General features: G+C 33.6%; 26 non-coding genes across 26 annotated transcripts; 5 read left to right on the top strand and 21 right to left on the bottom strand.

Moving 5' to 3' along the window:
- Positions 1-206: 206 nt before the first annotated feature.
- On the bottom strand, positions 207-279 carry Trnar-acg (transfer RNA arginine (anticodon ACG)). The gene has a single exon. It is a non-coding gene; the product is annotated as a tRNA-Arg (tRNA).
- Positions 280-797: 518 nt separating this feature from the next.
- On the bottom strand, positions 798-870 carry Trnar-acg (transfer RNA arginine (anticodon ACG)). The gene has a single exon. It is a non-coding gene; the product is annotated as a tRNA-Arg (tRNA).
- Positions 871-1,327: 457 nt separating this feature from the next.
- Trnar-acg (transfer RNA arginine (anticodon ACG)) lies at positions 1,328-1,400 on the bottom strand. Its single transcript has one exon. It is a non-coding gene; the product is annotated as a tRNA-Arg (tRNA).
- A 227-nt stretch (positions 1,401-1,627) lies between these two features.
- Trnac-gca (transfer RNA cysteine (anticodon GCA)) lies at positions 1,628-1,699 on the top strand. Its single transcript has one exon. It is a non-coding gene; the product is annotated as a tRNA-Cys (tRNA).
- Positions 1,700-2,342: 643 nt separating this feature from the next.
- Trnar-ucg (transfer RNA arginine (anticodon UCG)) lies at positions 2,343-2,415 on the bottom strand. The gene has a single exon. It is a non-coding gene; the product is annotated as a tRNA-Arg (tRNA).
- An 845-nt stretch (positions 2,416-3,260) lies between these two features.
- On the bottom strand, positions 3,261-3,333 carry Trnar-acg (transfer RNA arginine (anticodon ACG)). Its single transcript has one exon. It is a non-coding gene; the product is annotated as a tRNA-Arg (tRNA).
- A 1,059-nt stretch (positions 3,334-4,392) lies between these two features.
- Trnac-gca (transfer RNA cysteine (anticodon GCA)) lies at positions 4,393-4,464 on the top strand. Its single transcript has one exon. It is a non-coding gene; the product is annotated as a tRNA-Cys (tRNA).
- A 596-nt stretch (positions 4,465-5,060) lies between these two features.
- On the bottom strand, positions 5,061-5,133 carry Trnar-ucg (transfer RNA arginine (anticodon UCG)). Its single transcript has one exon. It is a non-coding gene; the product is annotated as a tRNA-Arg (tRNA).
- A 551-nt stretch (positions 5,134-5,684) lies between these two features.
- Trnar-ucg (transfer RNA arginine (anticodon UCG)) lies at positions 5,685-5,757 on the bottom strand. Its single transcript has one exon. It is a non-coding gene; the product is annotated as a tRNA-Arg (tRNA).
- Positions 5,758-6,309: 552 nt separating this feature from the next.
- Trnar-acg (transfer RNA arginine (anticodon ACG)) lies at positions 6,310-6,382 on the bottom strand. Its single transcript has one exon. It is a non-coding gene; the product is annotated as a tRNA-Arg (tRNA).
- Positions 6,383-7,258: 876 nt separating this feature from the next.
- Positions 7,259-7,331, bottom strand: Trnar-ucg (transfer RNA arginine (anticodon UCG)). Its single transcript has one exon. It is a non-coding gene; the product is annotated as a tRNA-Arg (tRNA).
- Positions 7,332-8,198: 867 nt separating this feature from the next.
- On the bottom strand, positions 8,199-8,271 carry Trnar-ucg (transfer RNA arginine (anticodon UCG)). The gene has a single exon. It is a non-coding gene; the product is annotated as a tRNA-Arg (tRNA).
- A 226-nt stretch (positions 8,272-8,497) lies between these two features.
- Trnac-gca (transfer RNA cysteine (anticodon GCA)) lies at positions 8,498-8,569 on the top strand. The gene has a single exon. It is a non-coding gene; the product is annotated as a tRNA-Cys (tRNA).
- Positions 8,570-9,210: 641 nt separating this feature from the next.
- Positions 9,211-9,283, bottom strand: Trnar-ucg (transfer RNA arginine (anticodon UCG)). Its single transcript has one exon. It is a non-coding gene; the product is annotated as a tRNA-Arg (tRNA).
- Positions 9,284-10,128: 845 nt separating this feature from the next.
- Positions 10,129-10,201, bottom strand: Trnar-acg (transfer RNA arginine (anticodon ACG)). The gene has a single exon. It is a non-coding gene; the product is annotated as a tRNA-Arg (tRNA).
- A 1,059-nt stretch (positions 10,202-11,260) lies between these two features.
- Positions 11,261-11,332, top strand: Trnac-gca (transfer RNA cysteine (anticodon GCA)). Its single transcript has one exon. It is a non-coding gene; the product is annotated as a tRNA-Cys (tRNA).
- A 596-nt stretch (positions 11,333-11,928) lies between these two features.
- On the bottom strand, positions 11,929-12,001 carry Trnar-ucg (transfer RNA arginine (anticodon UCG)). Its single transcript has one exon. It is a non-coding gene; the product is annotated as a tRNA-Arg (tRNA).
- Positions 12,002-12,552: 551 nt separating this feature from the next.
- On the bottom strand, positions 12,553-12,625 carry Trnar-ucg (transfer RNA arginine (anticodon UCG)). Its single transcript has one exon. It is a non-coding gene; the product is annotated as a tRNA-Arg (tRNA).
- Positions 12,626-13,177: 552 nt separating this feature from the next.
- Positions 13,178-13,250, bottom strand: Trnar-acg (transfer RNA arginine (anticodon ACG)). The gene has a single exon. It is a non-coding gene; the product is annotated as a tRNA-Arg (tRNA).
- An 876-nt stretch (positions 13,251-14,126) lies between these two features.
- On the bottom strand, positions 14,127-14,199 carry Trnar-ucg (transfer RNA arginine (anticodon UCG)). The gene has a single exon. It is a non-coding gene; the product is annotated as a tRNA-Arg (tRNA).
- An 867-nt stretch (positions 14,200-15,066) lies between these two features.
- Trnar-ucg (transfer RNA arginine (anticodon UCG)) lies at positions 15,067-15,139 on the bottom strand. Its single transcript has one exon. It is a non-coding gene; the product is annotated as a tRNA-Arg (tRNA).
- A 226-nt stretch (positions 15,140-15,365) lies between these two features.
- Trnac-gca (transfer RNA cysteine (anticodon GCA)) lies at positions 15,366-15,437 on the top strand. The gene has a single exon. It is a non-coding gene; the product is annotated as a tRNA-Cys (tRNA).
- Positions 15,438-15,709: 272 nt separating this feature from the next.
- On the bottom strand, positions 15,710-15,781 carry Trnac-gca (transfer RNA cysteine (anticodon GCA)). The gene has a single exon. It is a non-coding gene; the product is annotated as a tRNA-Cys (tRNA).
- Positions 15,782-16,206: 425 nt separating this feature from the next.
- Trnar-ucg (transfer RNA arginine (anticodon UCG)) lies at positions 16,207-16,279 on the bottom strand. Its single transcript has one exon. It is a non-coding gene; the product is annotated as a tRNA-Arg (tRNA).
- Positions 16,280-17,147: 868 nt separating this feature from the next.
- Trnar-ucg (transfer RNA arginine (anticodon UCG)) lies at positions 17,148-17,220 on the bottom strand. The gene has a single exon. It is a non-coding gene; the product is annotated as a tRNA-Arg (tRNA).
- Positions 17,221-17,770: 550 nt separating this feature from the next.
- Trnar-ucg (transfer RNA arginine (anticodon UCG)) lies at positions 17,771-17,843 on the bottom strand. The gene has a single exon. It is a non-coding gene; the product is annotated as a tRNA-Arg (tRNA).
- Positions 17,844-22,672: the final 4,829 nt, after the last annotated feature.

A 22,672-nucleotide genomic window follows, 5' to 3' on the forward strand; every position in this document is an offset into this window, starting at 1 on the left:
ATTATCAAGACATTGTTTTTTTTTATTGAAAACTATATATCCACTTTTCTTATTCGTTTATTTGAACATTAAATAAAGCAATATTGAACACAGAGGGACTCGAGTACTCAGTCTTCTGATTGGACAATTCTAAACAAAACAAAATTGACCACAGAGGGTCTCGAGAACTCAGTCTTCTGATTGGACAATTCTAAATAAAACAAAATTGACCACAGAGGGACTCGAACCCTCAATCTTATGATTCGTAGTCAGACGCCTTATCCATTGGGCCATGCGGCCATGGCGCTGCAACTCTACAGTTCGCTTTCTATCCAACCCAATTCTGTTGGATTTGAATTAACTTGTATCGTAATAACATTATCTAGACACTTGTTTTTTTTTTTGTTTAAAATTATATATCCACTTTTCTCATTCGTATAGTTGTACATTATATAAAGCAATACTGAAAACAGAGGGACTCGAGTACACAATCTTCTGATTGGACAATACTAAAGAAATCTAAACTGACCACAGAAGGACTCGAACCCTCAGTTTTCTGTTTCGAAGTCAGACGCCTTATACATTGGGCCATGCGGCCATAGTAATGTAATTTACAGTTCGCTTTCTATCCAAACCTAATTTCGTTGGATTTGAATTAGTTTGTATCGTATTAACATTATCAAAACATTGTTTTTTTATTGAAAACTATTTATCCACTTTTCTTATTCGTTTATTTGAACATTAAATAAAGCAATATTGAACACAGAGGGACTCGAGTACTCAGTCTTCTGATTGGACAATTCTAAATAAAACAAAATTGACCACAGAGGGACTCGAACCCTCAATCTTCTGATTCGTAGTCAGACGCCTTATCCATTGGGCCATGCGGCCATGGCGTTGCAACTCTACAGTTCGCTTTCTATCCAACCCAATTCTGTTGGATTTGAATTAATTTGTATCGTAATAACATTATCTAGACACTTGTTTTTTTTGTTTGAAATTATGTCAATTGCTCAATCTTCTGAATCGCAGTCGGACGCCTTATCCATAGGACCAAGCGGCCATATTAATGTAATTTACAGTTCGCTTTCTATCCAAACCTAATTTCGTTGGATTTGAATTAGTTTGTATCGTATTAACATTATCAAGACATTGTTTTTTTTTTTATTGAAAACTATATATCCACTTTTCTTATTCGTTTATTTGAACATTAAATAAAGCAATATTGAACACAGAGGGACTCGAGTACTCAGTCTTCTGATTGGACAATTCTAAACAAAACAAAATTGACCACAGAGGGTCTCGAGAACTCAGTCTTCTGATTGGACAATTCTAAATAAAACAAAATTGACCACAGAGGGACTCGAACCCTCAATCTTATGATTCGTAGTCAGACGCCTTATCCATTGGGCCATGCGGCCATGGCGCTGCAACTCTACAGTTCGCTTTCTATCCAACCCAATTCTGTTGGATTTGAATTAACTTGTATCGTAATAACATTATCTAGACACTTGTTTTTTTTTTTTGAAATTATATCAATTGCTCAATCTTCTGAATCGCAGTCGGACGCCTTATCCATTGGGCCATAGTAATGTAATTTACAGTTCGGTAAGTTATTGTATATATGTCTGTATACCTTGCAATGTGTGGGGATATAGCTCTGTGGTAGAGCATTCGACTGCAGATCGAGAGGTCCCTGGTTCAAATCCGGGTGTCCCCTTTATTATTGTCCATTTATTATATCCAACATTTACTTCGAACGTTTTCGATTCGCATAACGTACTAGTGCAATATTTTAAACAACTGATTACTCGGTTTGAAAGTATGATTACCTTTATTTTTTCTGTACAAATTTAAGCGTTGGCGAACTTAAAACCAAAATCCATTGGGCCACGCACACGCACGAATGCACCGCAGGTAGGTTACTATACCATACGCAACAGAAGTGCAAAGGATTTGAATATTAGTTACCTTGTTAATACAATGTGGTTTAAAATTGGAATTGTACATTAAACAACAACTATGACCAAGAAAGGAACTTTTGCTCAATCTTCTGAATCGCAATTGCTCAATCTTCTGAATCGCAATTGCTCAATCTTCTGAATCGCAGTCGGATGCATTATCCATTGGGCCATTCGGGCATAGTAATATAATTTACAGTTCGCTTTCTATCCAAACCTAATTTCGTTGAATTTGAATTAGTTTGTATCGTATTAACATGATCAAGAGATTTGTTTTTTTTTGTTAAAAATATATATCCACTTTTCTTATTCCTATAGTTGTACGTTAAATGATCCAGTATTGAACAGAGAGGGACTTGAGTACTCAATCTTCTAATTGGACAATTCTAAATAAAACAAAATTGACCACAGAGGGACTCGAACCCTCAATCTTCTGATTCGAAGTCAGACGCCTTATCCATTGGGCCATGCGGCCATTGCATTAAAACACTGAAGTCCTCTTTCTATCTAGCCCAATTTCTTTAAAGTTGAATTCATTTTTATCATACATACATTTGTTATTTTTGTTTAAAATGTATGGTATTAACATTATCTAGACACTTAAGTTTCTTTTGTTTAAAATTATGTATCCACCTTTCTTATTCGTATAGTTGTACATTAAATCAAATAGAATTGACCACAGAGAATCTCAAGCACTTAATATTCTGATTTGACGATTCTTAAGAAAAAAAATGACCACAGAGGACTCAATTGCTCAATCTTCTGAATCGCAGTCGTATGCATTATCCATTGGGCCATTCGGGCATAGTAATATAATTTACAGTTCGCTTTCTATCTAAGCCTAATTTCGTTGGATTTAAATTAATTTGTATCGTTTAACATTATCAGGTCATTTGTTTTTTTTTGTTGAAAATTATATATCCACTTTTCTCATTCGTATAGTTGTACATTATATAAAGCAATACTGAAAACAGAGGGACTCGAGTACACAATCTTCTGATTGGACAATACTAAAGAAATCAAAACTGACCACAGAAGGACTCGAACCCTCAGTTTTCTGTTTCGAAGTCAGACGCCTTATACATTGGGCCATGCGGCCATAGTAATCTAATTTACAGTTCGCTTTCTATCCAAACCTAATTTCGTTGGATTTGAATTAGTTTGTATCGTATTAACATTATCAAAACATTGTTTTTTTTATTGAAAACTATTTATCCACTTTTCTTATTCGTTTATTTGAACATTAAATAAAGCAATATTGAACACAGAGGGACTCGAGTACTCAGTCTTCTGATTGGACAATTTTAAATAAAACAAAATTGCCCACAGAGGGACTCGACCCCTCAATCTTCTGATTCGTAGTCAGACGCCTTATCCATTGGGCCATGCGGCCATGGCGTTGCAACTCTACAGTTCGCTTTCTATTCAACCCAATTCTGTTGGATTTGAATTAATTTGTATCGTAATAACATTATCTAGACACTTGTTTTTTTTTGTTTGAAATTATGTCAATTGCTCAATCTTCTGAATCGCAGTCGGACGCCTTATCCATTGGACCATGCGGCCATAGTAATGTAATTTACAGTTCGATTTCTATCCAAACCTAATTTCGTTGGATTTGAATTAGTTTGTATCGTATTAACATTATCAAGACATTGTTTTTTTTTATTGAAAACTATATATCCACTTTTCTTATTCGTTTATTTGAACATTAAATAAAGCAATATTGAACACAGAGGGACTCGATTACTCAGTCTTCTGATTGGACAATTCTAAACAAAACAAAATTGACCACATAGGGACTAGAACCCTCAATCTTCTGATTCGCAGTCAGTCGCTTTATCCATTGGCCATGCGGCCATTGCTATAAAACACTGAAGTCCGCTTTCTATCTAGCCCAATTGCTTTGGAGTTGAATTCATTTTTAACATACATACATTTGTTATTTTTGCTAAAAATGATCTTCCACTTTTCTTTTTCATGTAGTTGTACTTTAAACAAATACTAATTGACAACGGAAGGACTCGAACCCTCAGTCTTCAGATTCGATGTCAGACGCCTTATTCATTAGGCTATGCGGCTGACGAAATGCAATGGTGTAAATTGTAAGAGTGCTAATTTAAATAAACGATTCGTATTTATATGATTGTGTAACTTTATGTAAAACTAGTACCTCGTCCGTATTTCGTTGCAGACTTTGAAGCTGATCTGTCCATACGATTTCATTTAAAGCTATTGGGACGCTTTGTTAAAATATAAAATAATTTGAGTTATGAGACTACGTCACCGGTTTTGTTTCGGATTTGTGATATGTGCTCGGAATGGTGTTTCGTTTTTTGGACGATAAACACGATTTTAGAATTAAAAGAAAGTACAATTATAATACCGCATAAAATATACACTTTAAAATAGGAAAGTTATTGTATATATGTCTGTATACCTTGCAATGTGTGGGGATATAGCTCAGTGGTAGAGCATTCGACTGCAGATCGAGAGGTCCCTGGTCCAAATCCGGGTGTCCCCTTTAATATTGTCCATTTATTATATCCAACATTTACTTCGAACGTTTTCGATTCGCATAACGTACTAGTGCAATATTTTAAACAACTGATTACTCGGTTTGAAAGTATGATTACCTTTATTTTTCTGTACAAATTTAAGCGTTGGCGAACTTAAAACCAAAATCCATTGGGCCACGCACACGCACGAATGCACCGCAGATAGGTTACTATACCATACGCAACAGAAGTGCAAAGGATTTGAATATTAGTTACCTTGTTAATACAATGTGGTTTAAAATTGGAATTGTACATTAAACAACAACTATGACCAAGAAATGAACTCGAACCATCAATCTTCTGATTCGCAATGAGACGGCTTATCCATTGGGCCATGCGACCATAGTAATGCAACTCTAGAATTCGCTTTCTATCTAACCCAATTTCGTTGGATTTGAATTAATTTGTATGGTATTACCATGATCAAGTGATTTGTTTGTTTGTTTAAAATATATATCCACTTTTCTTATTCGTATAGTTGTACATTAAATGAACCAGTATTGAACAGAGAAGGACTTGAGTACTCAATCTTCTGATTGGGCAATCCTAAATAAAACAAAATTGACCACAGAGGGACTCGAACCCTCAATCTTCTGATTCGAAGTCAGACGCCTTATTCGTTGGGCCATGCGGCCATTGCATAAAACACTGAAGTCCTTTTTCTATCTAGCCCAGTTGCTTTGGAGTTGAATTCATTTTTATCATACATACATTTGTTATTTTTGTTTAAAATGTATGGTATTAACATTATCTAGACACTTAAGTTTCTTTTGTTTAAAATTATGTATCCACCTCTCTTATTCGTATAGTTGTACATTAAATCAAATAGAATTGACCACTGAGAATCTCAAGCACTCAATATTTTGATTTGACGAATCTTAAGGAAAAAAATGACCACAGAGGACTCAATTGCTCAATCTTCTGAATCGCAGTCGGATGCATTATCCATTGGGCCATTCGGGCATAGTAATATAATTTACAGTTCGCTTTCTATCCAAACCTAATTTCGTTGAATTTGAATTAGTTTGTATCGTATTAACATGATCAAGAGATTTGTTTTTTTTTTGTTTAAAATATATATCCACTTTTCTTATTCGTATAGTTGTACATTAAATGATCCAGTATTGAACAGAGAGGGACTTGAGTACTCAATCTTCTGATTGGACAATTCTAAATAAAACAAAATTGACCACAGAGGGACTCGAATCCTCAATCTTCTGATTCGAAGTCAGACGCCTAATCCATTGGGCCATGCGGCCAATGCCGTAAAACACTGAAGTCCTCTTTCTATCTAGCCCAATTGCTTTGGAGTTGAATTCATTTTTATCATACATACATTTGTTATTTTTGTTTAAAATGTATGGTATTAACAATATCTAGACACTTAAGTTTCTTTTGTTTAAAATTATGTATCCACCTTTCTTATTCGTATAGTTGTACATTAAATCAAATAGAATTGACCACAGAGAATCTCAAGCACTTAATATTCTGATTTGACGATTCTTAAGGAAAAAAATGACCACAGAGGACTCAATTGCTCAATCTTCTGAATCGCAGTCGGATGCATTATCCATTGGGCCATATGGGCATAGTAATATAATTTACAGTTCGCTTTCTATCTAAGCCTAATTTCGTTGGATTTAAATTAATTTGTATGGTATTACCATGATCAAGAGATTTGTTTTTTTTTTGTTTAAAATATATATCTACTTTTCTTATTCGTATAGTTGTACATTAAATGAACCAGTATTGAACAGAGAGGGACTTGAGTACTCAATCTTCTGATTGGACAATTCTAAATAAAACAAAATTGACCACAGAGGGACTCGAACCCTCAATCTTCTGATTCGTAGTCAGACGCCTTATCCATTGGGCCATGCGGCCATGGCGCTGCAACTCTACAGTTCGCTTTCTATCCAACCCAATTCTGTTGGATTTGAATTAATTTGTATCGTAATAACATTATCTAGACACTTGTTTTTTTTTGTTTGAAATTATATCAATTGCTCAATCTTCTAAATCGCAGTCGGACGCCTTATCCATTGGGCCATAGTAATGTAATTTACAGTTCGGTAAGTTATTGTATATATGTCTGTATACCTTGCAATGTGTGGGGATATAGCTCAGTGGTAGAGCATTCTGGTTCAAATCCGGGTGTCCCCTTTATTATTGTCCATTTATTATATCCAACATTTACTTCGAACGTTTTCGATTCGCATAACGTACTGGTGCAAAGTTTTAAACAACTGATTACTCGGTTTGAAAGTATGATTACCTTTATTTTTCTGTACAAATTTAAGCGTTGGCGAACTTAAAACCAAAATCCATTGGGCCACGCACACGCACGAATGCACCGCAGGTAGGTTACTATACCATACGCAACAGAAGTGCAAAGGATTTGAATATTATTTACCTTGTTAATACAATGTGGTTTAAAATTGGAATTGTACATTAAACAACAACTATGACCAAGACAGGAACTCGAATCATCAATCTTCTGATTCGCAGTGAGACCGCTTATCCATTGGGCCATGCGACCATAGTACTGCAACTCTAGAATTCGCTTTCTATCTAACCCAATTTCGTTGGATTTGAATTAATTTGTATGGTATTAACATGATCAAGAGATTTGTTTTTTTTGTTTAAAATATATATCCACTTTTCTTATTCGTATAGTTGTACATTAAATGAACCAGTATTGAACAGAGAGGGACTTGAGTACTCAATCTTCTGATTGGACAATTCTAAATAAAACAAAATTGACCACAGAGGGACTCGAACCCTCAATCTTCTGATTCGAAGTCAGACGCCTTATCCATTGGGCCATGCGGCCATTGCATTTAAACACTGAAGTCCTCTTTCTATCTAGCCCAGTTGCTTTGGAGTTGAATTCATTTTTATCATACATACTGTGATGAATTCTTATAGTTGTGTATTTATTTTATGTCTTAGCTGTGTATTTCCTCTATTCAGAGCGCGATTTATGTTTTATTCTATGTCTATGTTAAGTTACAGAGCGTGAGTTAATTGCTATTACCGCATTCCTTCGTTACCGCATTCCTTCGTTTTACATTATTGGCACATTCCTGTATTTTGCGTTCTGCTGTTGATTGGTTAATTGCGTGGGCGTGACGTTGCATTTTATAGTTTAAGAATAAAATCAGTGGCTTGTGGTTGAGTTCGTGAGCGGTCTTACTTTTGTCTAAAGAAGAAAACGCTACAATACATTTGTTATTTTTGTTTAAAATGTATGGTATTAACATTATCTAGACACTTAAGTTTCTTTTGTTTAAAATTATGTATCCACCTCTCTTATTCGTATAGTTGTACATTAAATCAAATAGAATTGACCACAGAGAATCTCAAGCACTTAATATTCTGATTTGACGATTCTTAAGGAAAAAAATGACCACAGAGGACTCAATTGCTCAATCTTCTGAATCGCAGTCGGATGCATTATCCATTGGGCCATATTTGCATAGTAATATAATTTACAGTTCGCTTTCTATCTAAGCCTAATTTCGTTGGATTTAAATTAATTTGTATGGTATTACCATGATCAAGAGATTTGTTTTTTTTTGTTTAAAATATATATCTACTTTTCTTATTCGTATAGTTGTACATTAAATGAACCAGTATTGAACAGAGAGGGACTTGAGTACTCAATCTTCTGATTGGACAATTCTAAATAAAACAAAATTGACCACAGAGGGACTCGAACCCTCAATCTTCTGATTCGAAGTCAGACGCCTTATCCATTGGTCCATGCGGCCATGGCGCTGCAACTCTACATTTCGCTTTCTATCCAACCCAATTCTGTTGGATTTGAATTAATTTATATCGTAATAACATTATCTAGACACTTGTTTGTTTTTTTGAAATTATGTCAATTGCTCAATCTTCTGAATCGCAGTCGGACGCCTTATCCATTGGGCACTAGTAATGTAATTTACAGTTCGGTAAGTTATTGTATATATGTCTGTATACCTTGCAATGTGTGGGGATATAACTCAGTGGTAGAGCATTCGACTGCAGATCGAGAGGTCCCTTGTTCAAATCCGGGTGTCCCCTTTATTATTGTCCATTTATTATATCCAACATTTACTTCGAACGTTTTCGATTCGCATAACGTACTAGTGCAAAGTTTTAAACAACTGATTACTCGGTTTGAAAGTATGATTACCTTTATTTTTCTGTACAAATTTAAGCGTTGGCGAACTTAAAACCAAAATCCATTGGGCCACGCACACGCACGAATGCACCGCAGGTAGGTTACTATACCATACGCAACAGAAGTGCAAAGGATTCGAATATTAGTTACCTTGTTAATACAATGTGGTTTAAAATTGGAATTGTACATTAAACAACAACTATGACCAAGAAAGGAACTTTTGCTCAATCTTCTGAATCGCAATTGCTCAATCTTCTGAATCGCAATTGCTCAATCTTCTGAATCGCAGTCGGATGCATTATCCATTGGGCCATTCGGGCATAGTAATATAATTTACAGTTCGCTTTCTATCCAAACCTAATTTCGTTGAATTTGAATTAGTTTGTATCGTATTAACATGATCAAGAGATTTGTTTTTTTTGTTAAAAATATATATCCACTTTTCTTATTCCTATAGTTGTACGTTAAATGATCCAGTATTGAACAGAGAGGGACTTGAGTACTCAATCTTCTAATTGGACAATTCTAAATAAAACAAAATTGACCACAGAGGGACTCGAACCCTCAATCTTCTGATTCGAAGTCAGACGCCTTATCCATTGGGCCATGCGGCCATTGCATTAAAACACTGAAGTCCTCTTTCTATCTAGCCCAATTTCTTTAAAGTTGAATTCATTTTTATCATACATACATTTGTTATTTTTGTTTAAAATGTATGGTATTAACATTATCTAGACACTTAAGTTTCTTTTGTTTAAAATTATGTATCCACCTTTCTTATTCGTATAGTTGTACATTAAATCAAATAGAATTGACCACAGAGAATCTCAAGCACTTAATATTCTGATTTGACGATTCTTAAGAAAAAAAATGACCACAGAGGACTCAATTGCTCAATCTTCTGAATCGCAGTCGTATGCATTATCCATTGGGCCATTCGGGCATAGTAATATAATTTACAGTTCGCTTTCTATCTAAGCCTAATTTCGTTGGATTTAAATTAATTTGTATCGTTTAACATTATCAGGTCATTTGTTTTTTTTTGTTGAAAATTATATATCCACTTTTCTCATTCGTATAGTTGTACATTATATAAAGCAATACTGAAAACAGAGGGACTCGAGTACACAATCTTCTGATTGGACAATACTAAAGAAATCAAAACTGACCACAGAAGGACTCGAACCCTCAGTTTTCTGTTTCGAAGTCAGACGCCTTATACATTGGGCCATGCGGCCATAGTAATCTAATTTACAGTTCGCTTTCTATCCAAACCTAATTTCGTTGGATTTGAATTAGTTTGTATCGTATTAACATTATCAAAACATTGTTTTTTTTATTGAAAACTATTTATCCACTTTTCTTATTCGTTTATTTGAACATTAAATAAAGCAATATTGAACACAGAGGGACTCGAGTACTCAGTCTTCTGATTGGACAATTTTAAATAAAACAAAATTGCCCACAGAGGGACTCGACCCCTCAATCTTCTGATTCGTAGTCAGACGCCTTATCCATTGGGCCATGCGGCCATGGCGTTGCAACTCTACAGTTCGCTTTCTATTCAACCCAATTCTGTTGGATTTGAATTAATTTGTATCGTAATAACATTATCTAGACACTTGTTTTTTTTTGTTTGAAATTATGTCAATTGCTCAATCTTCTGAATCGCAGTCGGACGCCTTATCCATTGGACCATGCGGCCATAGTAATGTAATTTACAGTTCGATTTCTATCCAAACCTAATTTCGTTGGATTTGAATTAGTTTGTATCGTATTAACATTATCAAGACATTGTTTTTTTTTATTGAAAACTATATATCCACTTTTCTTATTCGTTTATTTGAACATTAAATAAAGCAATATTGAACACAGAGGGACTCGATTACTCAGTCTTCTGATTGGACAATTCTAAACAAAACAAAATTGACCACATAGGGACTAGAACCCTCAATCTTCTGATTCGCAGTCAGTCGCTTTATCCATTGGCCATGCGGCCATTGCTATAAAACACTGAAGTCCGCTTTCTATCTAGCCCAATTGCTTTGGAGTTGAATTCATTTTTAACATACATACATTTGTTATTTTTGCTAAAAATGATCTTCCACTTTTCTTTTTCATGTAGTTGTACTTTAAACAAATACTAATTGACAACGGAAGGACTCGAACCCTCAGTCTTCAGATTCGATGTCAGACGCCTTATTCATTAGGCTATGCGGCTGACGAAATGCAATGGTGTAAATTGTAAGAGTGCTAATTTAAATAAACGATTCGTATTTATATGATTGTGTAACTTTATGTAAAACTAGTACCTCGTCCGTATTTCGTTGCAGACTTTGAAGCTGATCTGTCCATACGATTTCATTTAAAGCTATTGGGACGCTTTGTTAAAATATAAAATAATTTGAGTTATGAGACTACGTCACCGGTTTTGTTTCGGATTTGTGATATGTGCTCGGAATGGTGTTTCGTTTTTTGGACGATAAACACGATTTTAGAATTAAAAGAAAGTACAATTATAATACCGCATAAAATATACACTTTAAAATAGGAAAGTTATTGTATATATGTCTGTATACCTTGCAATGTGTGGGGATATAGCTCAGTGGTAGAGCATTCGACTGCAGATCGAGAGGTCCCTGGTCCAAATCCGGGTGTCCCCTTTAATATTGTCCATTTATTATATCCAACATTTACTTCGAACGTTTTCGATTCGCATAACGTACTAGTGCAATATTTTAAACAACTGATTACTCGGTTTGAAAGTATGATTACCTTTATTTTTCTGTACAAATTTAAGCGTTGGCGAACTTAAAACCAAAATCCATTGGGCCACGCACACGCACGAATGCACCGCAGATAGGTTACTATACCATACGCAACAGAAGTGCAAAGGATTTGAATATTAGTTACCTTGTTAATACAATGTGGTTTAAAATTGGAATTGTACATTAAACAACAACTATGACCAAGAAATGAACTCGAACCATCAATCTTCTGATTCGCAATGAGACGGCTTATCCATTGGGCCATGCGACCATAGTAATGCAACTCTAGAATTCGCTTTCTATCTAACCCAATTTCGTTGGATTTGAATTAATTTGTATGGTATTACCATGATCAAGTGATTTGTTTTTTTGTTTAAAATATATATCCACTTTTCTTATTCGTATAGTTGTACATTAAATGAACCAGTATTGAACAGAGAAGGACTTGAGTACTCAATCTTCTGATTGGGCAATCCTAAATAAAACAAAATTGACCACAGAGGGACTCGAACCCTCAATCTTCTGATTCGAAGTCAGACGCCTTATTCGTTGGGCCATGCGGCCATTGCATAAAACACTGAAGTCCTTTTTCTATCTAGCCCAGTTGCTTTGGAGTTGAATTCATTTTTATCATACATACATTTGTTATTTTTGTTTAAAATGTATGGTATTAACATTATCTAGACACTTAAGTTTCTTTTGTTTAAAATTATGTATCCACCTCTCTTATTCGTATAGTTGTACATTAAATCAAATAGAATTGACCACTGAGAATCTCAAGCACTCAATATTTTGATTTGACGAATCTTAAGGAAAAAAATGACCACAGAGGACTCAATTGCTCAATCTTCTGAATCGCAGTCGGATGCATTATCCATTGGGCCATTCGGGCATAGTAATATAATTTACAGTTCGCTTTCTATCCAAACCTAATTTCGTTGAATTTGAATTAGTTTGTATCGTATTAACATGATCAAGAGATTTGTTTTTTTTTTGTTTAAAATATATATCCACTTTTCTTATTCGTATAGTTGTACATTAAATGATCCAGTATTGAACAGAGAGGGACTTGAGTACTCAATCTTCTGATTGGACAATTCTAAATAAAACAAAATTGACCACAGAGGGACTCGAATCCTCAATCTTCTGATTCGAAGTCAGACGCCTAATCCATTGGGCCATGCGGCCAATGCCGTAAAACACTGAAGTCCTCTTTCTATCTAGCCCAATTGCTTTGGAGTTGAATTCATTTTTATCATACATACATTTGTTATTTTTGTTTAAAATGTATGGTATTAACAATATCTAGACACTTAAGTTTCTTTTGTTTAAAATTATGTATCCACCTTTCTTATTCGTATAGTTGTACATTAAATCAAATAGAATTGACCACAGAGAATCTCAAGCACTTAATATTCTGATTTGACGATTCTTAAGGAAAAAAATGACCACAGAGGACTCAATTGCTCAATCTTCTGAATCGCAGTCGGATGCATTATCCATTGGGCCATATGGGCATAGTAATATAATTTACAGTTCGCTTTCTATCTAAGCCTAATTTCGTTGGATTTAAATTAATTTGTATGGTATTACCATGATCAAGAGATTTGTTTTTTTTTTGTTTAAAATATATATCTACTTTTCTTATTCGTATAGTTGTACATTAAATGAACCAGTATTGAACAGAGAGGGACTTGAGTACTCAATCTTCTGATTGGACAATTCTAAATAAAACAAAATTGACCACAGAGGGACTCGAACCCTCAATCTTCTGATTCGTAGTCAGACGCCTTATCCATTGGGCCATGCGGCCATGGCGCTGCAACTCTACAGTTCGCTTTCTATCCAACCCAATTCTGTTGGATTTGAATTAATTTGTATCGTAATAACATTATCTAGACACTTGTTTTTTTTTGTTTGAAATTATATCAATTGCTCAATCTTCTAAATCGCAGTCGGACGCCTTATCCATTGGGCCATAGTAATGTAATTTACAGTTCGGTAAGTTATTGTATATATGTCTGTATACCTTGCAATGTGTGGGGATATAGCTCAGTGGTAGAGCATTCTGGTTCAAATCCGGGTGTCCCCTTTATTATTGTCCATTTATTATATCCAACATTTACTTCGAACGTTTTCGATTCGCATAACGTACTGGTGCAAAGTTTTAAACAACTGATTACTCGGTTTGAAAGTATGATTACCTTTATTTTTCTGTACAAATTTAAGCGTTGGCGAACTTAAAACCAAAATCCATTGGGCCACGCACACGCACGAATGCACCGCAGGTAGGTTACTATACCATACGCAACAGAAGTGCAAAGGATTTGAATATTATTTACCTTGTTAATACAATGTGGTTTAAAATTGGAATTGTACATTAAACAACAACTATGACCAAGACAGGAACTCGAATCATCAATCTTCTGATTCGCAGTGAGACCGCTTATCCATTGGGCCATGCGACCATAGTACTGCAACTCTAGAATTCGCTTTCTATCTAACCCAATTTCGTTGGATTTGAATTAATTTGTATGGTATTAACATGATCAAGAGATTTGTTTTTTTTGTTTAAAATATATATCCACTTTTCTTATTCGTATAGTTGTACATTAAATGAACCAGTATTGAACAGAGAGGGACTTGAGTACTCAATCTTCTGATTGGACAATTCTAAATAAAACAAAATTGACCACAGAGGGACTCGAACCCTCAATCTTCTGATTCGAAGTCAGACGCCTTATCCATTGGGCCATGCGGCCATTGCATTTAAACACTGAAGTCCTCTTTCTATCTAGCCCAGTTGCTTTGGAGTTGAATTCATTTTTATCATACATACTGTGATGAATTCTTATAGTTGTGTATTTATTTTATGTCTTAGCTGTGTATTTCCTCTATTCAGAGCGCGATTTATGTTTTATTCTATGTCTATGTTAAGTTACAGAGCGTGAGTTAATTGCTATTACCGCATTCCTTCGTTACCGCATTCCTTCGTTTTACATTATTGGCACATTCCTGTATTTTGCGTTCTGCTGTTGATTGGTTAATTGCGTGGGCGTGACGTTGCATTTTATAGTTTAAGAATAAAATCAGTGGCTTGTGGTTGAGTTCGTGAGCGGTCTTACTTTTGTCTAAAGAAGAAAACGCTACAATACATTTGTTATTTTTGTTTAAAATGTATGGTATTAACATTATCTAGACACTTAAGTTTCTTTTGTTTAAAATTATGTATCCACCTCTCTTATTCGTATAGTTGTACATTAAATCAAATAGAATTGACCACAGAGAATCTCAAGCACTTAATATTCTGATTTGACGATTCTTAAGGAAAAAAATGACCACAGAGGACTCAATTGCTCAATCTTCTGAATCGCAGTCGGATGCATTATCCATTGGGCCATATTTGCATAGTAATATAATTTACAGTTCGCTTTCTATCTAAGCCTAATTTCGTTGGATTTAAATTAATTTGTATGGTATTACCATGATCAAGAGATTTGTTTTTTTTTGTTTAAAATATATATCTACTTTTCTTATTCGTATAGTTGTACATTAAATGAACCAGTATTGAACAGAGAGGGACTTGAGTACTCAATCTTCTGATTGGACAATTCTAAATAAAACAAAATTGACCACAGAGGGACTCGAACCCTCAATCTTCTGATTCGAAGTCAGACGCCTTATCCATTGGTCCATGCGGCCATGGCGCTGCAACTCTACATTTCGCTTTCTATCCAACCCAATTCTGTTGGATTTGAATTAATTTATATCGTAATAACATTATCTAGACACTTGTTTGTTTTTTTGAAATTATGTCAATTGCTCAATCTTCTGAATCGCAGTCGGACGCCTTATCCATTGGGCACTAGTAATGTAATTTACAGTTCGGTAAGTTATTGTATATATGTCTGTATACCTTGCAATGTGTGGGGATATAACTCAGTGGTAGAGCATTCGACTGCAGATCGAGAGGTCCCTTGTTCAAATCCGGGTGTCCCCTTTATTATTGTCCATTTATTATATCCAACATTTACTTCGAACGTTTTCGATTCGCATAACGTACTAGTGCAAAGTTTTAAACAACCGATTACTCGGTTTGAAAGTATGATTACCTTTATTTTTCTGTACAAATTTAAGCGTTGGCGAACTTAAAACCGAAATCCATTGGGCCACGCACACGCACGAATGCACCGCAGGTAGGTTACTATACCATACGCAACAGAAGTGCAAAGGATTTGAATATTAGTTACATTTTTAAATGGACACTAATAAAGGGGACACCCGGATTTGAACCAGGGACCTCTCGATCTGCAGTCGAATGTTCTACCACTGAGTTATATCCCCACACATTGCAAGGTATAAATATATATCCACTTTTCTTATTCGTATAGTTGTACATTAAATGAACCATTATTGAACAGAGAGGGACTTGAGTACTCAATCTTCTGATTGGACAATACTAAAGAAATCTAAACTGACCACAGAAGGACTCGAACCCTCAGTTTTCTGTTTCGAAGTCAGACGCCTTATACATTGGGCCATGCGGCCATAGTAATGTAATTTACAGTTCGCTTTCTATCCAAACCTAATTTCGTTGGATTTGAATTAGTTTGTATCGTATTAACATTATCAAAACATTGTTTTTTTTATTGAAAACTATTTATCCACTTTTCTTATTCGTATAGTTGTACATTAAATGAACCAGTATTGAACAGAGAGGGACTTGAGTACTCAATCTTCTGATTGGACAATTCTAAATAAAACAAAATTGACCACAGAGGGACTCGAACCCTCAATCTTCTGATTCGAAGTCAGACGCCTTATCCATTGGGCCATGCGGCCATTGCATTTAAACACTGAAGTCCTCTTTCTATCTAGCCCAGTTGCTTTGGAGTTGAATTCATTTTTATCATACATACTGTGATGAATTCTTATAGTTGTGTATTTATTTTATGTCTTAGCTGTGTATTTCCTCTATTCAGAGCGCGATTTATGTTTTATTCTATGTCTATGTTAAGTTACAGAGCGTGAGTTAATTGCTATTACCGCATTCCTTCGTTACCGCATTCCTTCGTTTTACATTATTGGCACATTCCTGTATTTTGCGTTCTGCTGTTGATTGGTTAATTGCGTGGGCGTGACGTTGCATTTTATAGTTTAAGAATAAAATCAGTGGCTTGTGGTTGAGTTCGTGAGCGGTCTTACTTTTGTCTAAAGAAGAAAACGCTACAATACATTTGTTATTTTTGTTTAAAATGTATGGTATTAACATTATCTAGACACTTAAGTTTCTTTTGTTTAAAATTATGTATCCACCTCTCTTATTCGTATAGTTGTACATTAAATCAAATAGAATTGACCACTGAGAATCTCAAGCACTCAATATTCTGATTTGACGAATCTTAAGGAAAAAAATGACCACAGAGGACTCAATTGCTCAATCTTCTGAATCGCAATCGGATGCATTATCCATTGGGCCATTCGGGCATAGTAATATAATTTACAGTTCGCTTTCTATCCAAACCTAATTTCGTTGAATTTGAATTAGTTTGTATCGTATTAACATGATCAAGAGATTTGTTTTTTTTTTGTTTAAAATATATATCCACTTTTCTTATTCGTATAGTTGTACATTAAATGATCCAGTATTGAACAGAGAGGGACTTGAGTACTCAATCTTCTGATTGGACAATTCTAAATAAAACAAAATTGACCACAGAGGGACTCGAACCCTCAATCTTCTGATTCGAAGTCAGACGCCTTATCCATTGGGCCATGCGGCCAATGCCGTAAAACACTGAAGTCCTCTTTCTATCTAGCCCAATTGCTTTGGAGTTGAATTCATTTTTATCATACATACATTTGTTATTTTTGTTTAAAATGTATGGTATTAACAATATCTAGACACTTAAGTTTCTTTTGTTTAAAATTATGTATCCACCTTTCTTATTCGTATAGTTGTACATTAAATCAAATAGAATTGACCACAGAGAATCTCAAGCACTTAATATTCTGATTTGACGATTCTTAAGGAAAAAAATGACCACAGAGGACTCAATTGCTCAATCTTCTGAATCGCAGTCGGATGCATTATCCATTGGGCCATATGGGCATAGTAATATAATTTACAGTTCGCTTTCTATCTAAGCCTAATTTCGTTGGATTTAAATTAATTTGTATGGTATTACCATGATCAAGAGATTTGTTTTTTTTGTTTAAAATATATATCTACTTTTCTTATTCGTATAGTTGTACATTAAATGAACCAGTATTGAACAGAGAGGGACTTGAGTACTCAATCTTCTGATTGGACAATTCTAAATAAAACAAAATTGACCACAGAGGGACTCGAACCCTCAATCTTCTGATTCGAAGTCAGACGCCTTATCCATTGGTCCATGCGGCCATGGCGCTGCAACTCTACAGTTCGCTTTCTATCCAACCCAATTCTGTTGGATTTGAATTAATTTATATCGTAATAACATTATCTAGACACTTGTTTGTTTTTTTGAAATTATGTCAATTGCTCAATCTTCTGAATCGCAGTCGGACGCCTTATCCATTGGGCCAAGCGGCCATAGTAATTTAATTTACAGTTCGCTTTCTATCCAAACCTAATTTCGTTGGATTTGAATTAGTTTGTATCGTATTAACATTATCAAGACATTGTTTTTTTTATTGAAAACTATATATCCAGTTTTCTTATTCGTTTATTTGAACATTAAATAAAGCAATATTGAACACAGAGGGTATGGTATAGCCTATCTAAGTCAATGCATTTCTGAAATTTTGTTTCTAAATTTGTTTCTCCGAAACGAAATATGTTTCTAATTGCACTATTTTGTTTCCAGAAACAAAATTTTAGAAACGTTTTTTTTCAAAAGAAACAAACAACTTTGTTTATGTTGTAAAAATTAAAATTTGTTTCTGAACAATTTATTTCGTTTCGCACACTGGATGGCAACAAAGAGTAGTATTTACTGTAAATCCGCACTGGTCTTCCTAATATGATATTATTATTACCAGAAACATAAAAAAGTGTTTCTGAAACAAAATAATATGTTTCTATGGAAACAAAATAACCTGTTTCTATGGAAACAAACTAACGTGTTTCTGAAACAAAATAAACTGTTTCTACGGAAACAAAATAAACTGTTTCTACGAAACAAAATAAACTGTTTCTACGGAAACAAAATAAACTGTTTCTACGGAAACAAAATAAACTGTTTCTACGGAAACAAAATAAACTGTTTCTACGAAAACAAAATAAACTGTTTCTACGAAAAAAAAATAAACTGTTTCTACGGAAACAAAATAAAGTGTTTCTACGGAAACAAAATAAACTGTTTCTACGAAAAAAAATAAACTGTTTCTACGGAAACAAAATAACAGGTTTCTAAGGAAACAAAATAAACTGTTTCTACGGAAACAAAATAACATGTTTCTACGGAAACAAAATAAACTGATTCTACGGAAACAAAATAAACTGTTTCTACGAAAAAAAATAAACTGTTTCTAAGGAAACAAAATAAAGTGTTTCTACGGAAACAAAATAAACTGTTTCTACGGAAACAAAATAACATGTTTCTACGAAAAAAAATAAACTGTTTCTACGGAAACAAAATAACAGGTTTCTAAGGAAACAAAATAAACTGTTTCTACGGAAACAAAATAACATGTTTCTACGGAAACAAAATAACATGTTTCTACGAAAAAAAATAAACTGTTTCTACGGAAACAAAATAAAGTGTTTCTACGGAAACAAAATAAACTGTTTCTACGGAAACAAAATAACATGTTTCTACGAAAAAAAAAACTGTTTCTACGGGCACAAAAAATAACATGTTTCTACGAAAAAAAAAACTGTTTCTACGGAAACAAAATAAATTGTTTCTAGGAACAAATAAATTGTTTCTAGAAACAGTATAATGCGTCTTTACAAACTGAAACCAAGTTTTTTGTTTCTGTGTATATCAATATGCTTCTTCAGAAACGGATTATTTTGATTTAGAATATAGTACATCTCTAATTCACTCAATTAATCCGCGATATATAGTACAATGGGGGGAGATGGGACACTTATAAGCACTCTGTATATACCTTTTAGGTTGAAATGTAAACATGAATTATGAAATTAACGTCCGTGTTTTTGTAAACATGGACCATTTTCATGTGTATTATATGGGTAAAAATAGCCATATATGGAAACACGAAATTTAACATCGTATACTTCCTTTAAGCAACTCTATGTCGATTATATATAATATTGTTTTGCGTCTATTGCAATTTTTTGTTTTCGTTTCTACAGAAACAAAATGTTTCGTTTTGAGAAACAAAAATGTTGCTAAATTCGTTTCTGTGACAATAATTCGTTTCTACAGAAACGTAATATTTTGTTTGTAGAAACGAAAATACCGATTTAGTCTAATGTTTATTAAATGAATTGTAGTATTAAACAAAATATTTATATAGCATGAAATTTAAGGTGCTACCGTCTTGATTTATAATAAACCTGCTGTGGTGTAAAAGTGGTAAAATTTATGATTAGCCTAAGTTATCACGTGTCACCCACTTTTAATATTTAAACCTCTATCAGTAAATGAAAAACCTCAATTTAATTTACATTTCAAGATTTAAACATTTTATAAGAAATGTATGCAGTTTGCTAAATGAAATATTTGCAAGAAGTATATAGGTCATTTAAATATTTCAATTATATCACGATTACAAGTTTTAAAAAAGAAATGATATTATTAGTTATTAAAACGCTGGCATCCACGATGGTATGTTCATTCTTTATCGGTATAATTACTATAGCGTAGTTAATGAACATGTTAAAACGTCATAAATAGGTTTCCATAATCACGCTTAATTATTGTTTAAGATTTAATAATCGTATTGATTTGTTGCCAACTTGTGAAACGTGCTGCTACGTCGCTTACGCCACAATTTTGAATTGTCGCATCTATTTATATTATTAGAACTTTCATCGTGTAAAAAAATAATTCTGTATATACCATTTAATTTAAAATGTAAATATGAATTATAAAATTAACGTTCGTGTTTTTGTAAACATGGACCATTTTCATGTGTATTATATGGGTAAAAATAGCCATATATGGAAACACGAAAGTTAACATCGTATACTTCTTTTAAGTAAATTTATGTCGATTATATTGTAGCGGTTGAGTGTGCTTCAAGCACAGATTTTTAATATTTTAATTTATCCAAAATTTAATTAATGCTTAAAGATAGAATATAAAACAGTTGTGTTGCGTAACTATTACATCTGGGGTAACTGTGTTTATGATTAAGCGGCACATCTTGCGTTTTTAGAAACTGTATGCCCAGTCCGCTCGTTTGTCGAACTGACGCCACTTTTCAGTGTAAAACGTTCTTTCCTGTTACTGCTTTCGCACACATGTTTTATGCTATAAAAGCCCTCGTATATTCTGTGTTGACAGGGCAGTGGGAGCTTTCTTATACTCTTGCTGTCCCCACGTTTGTCTCTAGCCTAATGCCGCTCGTTTGTCACCTAATAAACTGAGTTGTCGACCTTGTGTTATACAGTCGTTACGTTAAGATGGACGCGACAATTGGACTTGTTCCTGCACCGTCAACAATATGTAATACTGTTTTGCGTCTATTGCATTTTGTTGTTGTTTTCGTTTCTACAGAAACAAAATATTTCGTTTTGAGAAACAAAACTGTTGCTAAATTCGTTTCTGTGACAATAATTCGTTTCTACAGAAGCGTAATATTTTGTTTGTAGAAACGAAAATACCGATTTAGTCTAATGTTTATTAAATGAATTGTAGCATTAAACAAAATATTTATATAGCATGAAATTTCAGGTGCTACCGTCTTGATTATAATAAACCTGCTGTGGTGTAAAAATGGTAAAATTTATGATTAGCCTAAGTTATCACGTGTCACCCACTTTTAATATTTAAACCTCTATCAGTAAATGAAAAACCTCAATTTAATTTACATTTCAAGATTTAAACATTTTATAAGAAATGTATGCAGTTTGCTAAATGAAATATTTTCAAGAAGTATATAGGTCATTTAAATATTTCAATTACATCACGATTACAAGTTTTAAAAAATAATCGATATTTTTAATTATTAAAACGCTGGCATCCACGATGATATGTTAATTCTTTATCGGTATAATTACTATAGCGTAGTTAATGAACATGTTAAAACGTCATAAATAGGTTTCCATAATCACGCTTAATTATTGTTTAAGATTTAATAATCGTATTGATTTGTTGCCAACTTGTGAAACGTGCTGCTACGTCGCTTACGCCACAATTTTGAATTGTCGCATCTATTTATATTATTCAAACTTTCATCGTGAAAAAAATAATTCTGTATATACCATTTAATTTAAAATGTAAACATGAATTATAAAATTAACGTTCGTGTTTTTGTAAACATGGACCATTTTCATGTGTATTATATGGGTAAAAATAGCCATATATGGAAACACGAAATTTAACATCGTATGCTTCCTTTAAGCAACTTTATGTCGATTATATATAATATTGTTTTGCGTCTATTGCAATTTTTTGTTTTCGTTTCTACAGAAACAAAATATTTCGTTTTGAGAAACAAAAATGTTGCTAAATTCGTTTCTGTGACAATAATTCGTTTCTACAGAAACGTAATATTTTGTTTGTAGAAACAAAAATACCGATTTAGTCTAATGTTTATTAAATGAATTGTAGTATTACACAAAATATTTATATAGCATGAAATTTCAGGTGTTACCGTCTTGATTTATAATAAACCTGCTGTGGTGTAAAAGTGGTAAAATTTATGATTAGCCTAAGTTATCACGTGTCACCCACTTTTAATATTTAAACCTCTATCAGTAAATGAAAAACCTCAATTTAATTTACATTTCAAGATTTAAACATTTTATATAAGAAATGTATGCAGTTTGCTAAATGAAATATTTGCAAGAAGTATATAGGTCATTTAAATATTTCAATTACATCACGATTACAAGTTTTAAAAAATAATCGATATTTTTAATTATTAAAACGCTGGCATCCACGATGATATGTTAATTCTTTATCGGTATAATTACTAATAGCATAGTTAATGAAGAATGAACATATAAAAACGTCATAAATAGGTTTACGTAATCACGCTTAATTATTGTTTAAGATTTAATAATCGTATTGATTTGTCGCCAACTTGTGAAACGTGCTGCTACGTCGCTTA

The sequence above is a fragment of the Ciona robusta genome, chromosome 9, assembly GCF_009617815.1.
Source record: "Ciona robusta chromosome 9, ASM961781v2".
NCBI lineage: Eukaryota > Metazoa > Chordata > Ascidiacea > Phlebobranchia > Cionidae > Ciona > Ciona robusta.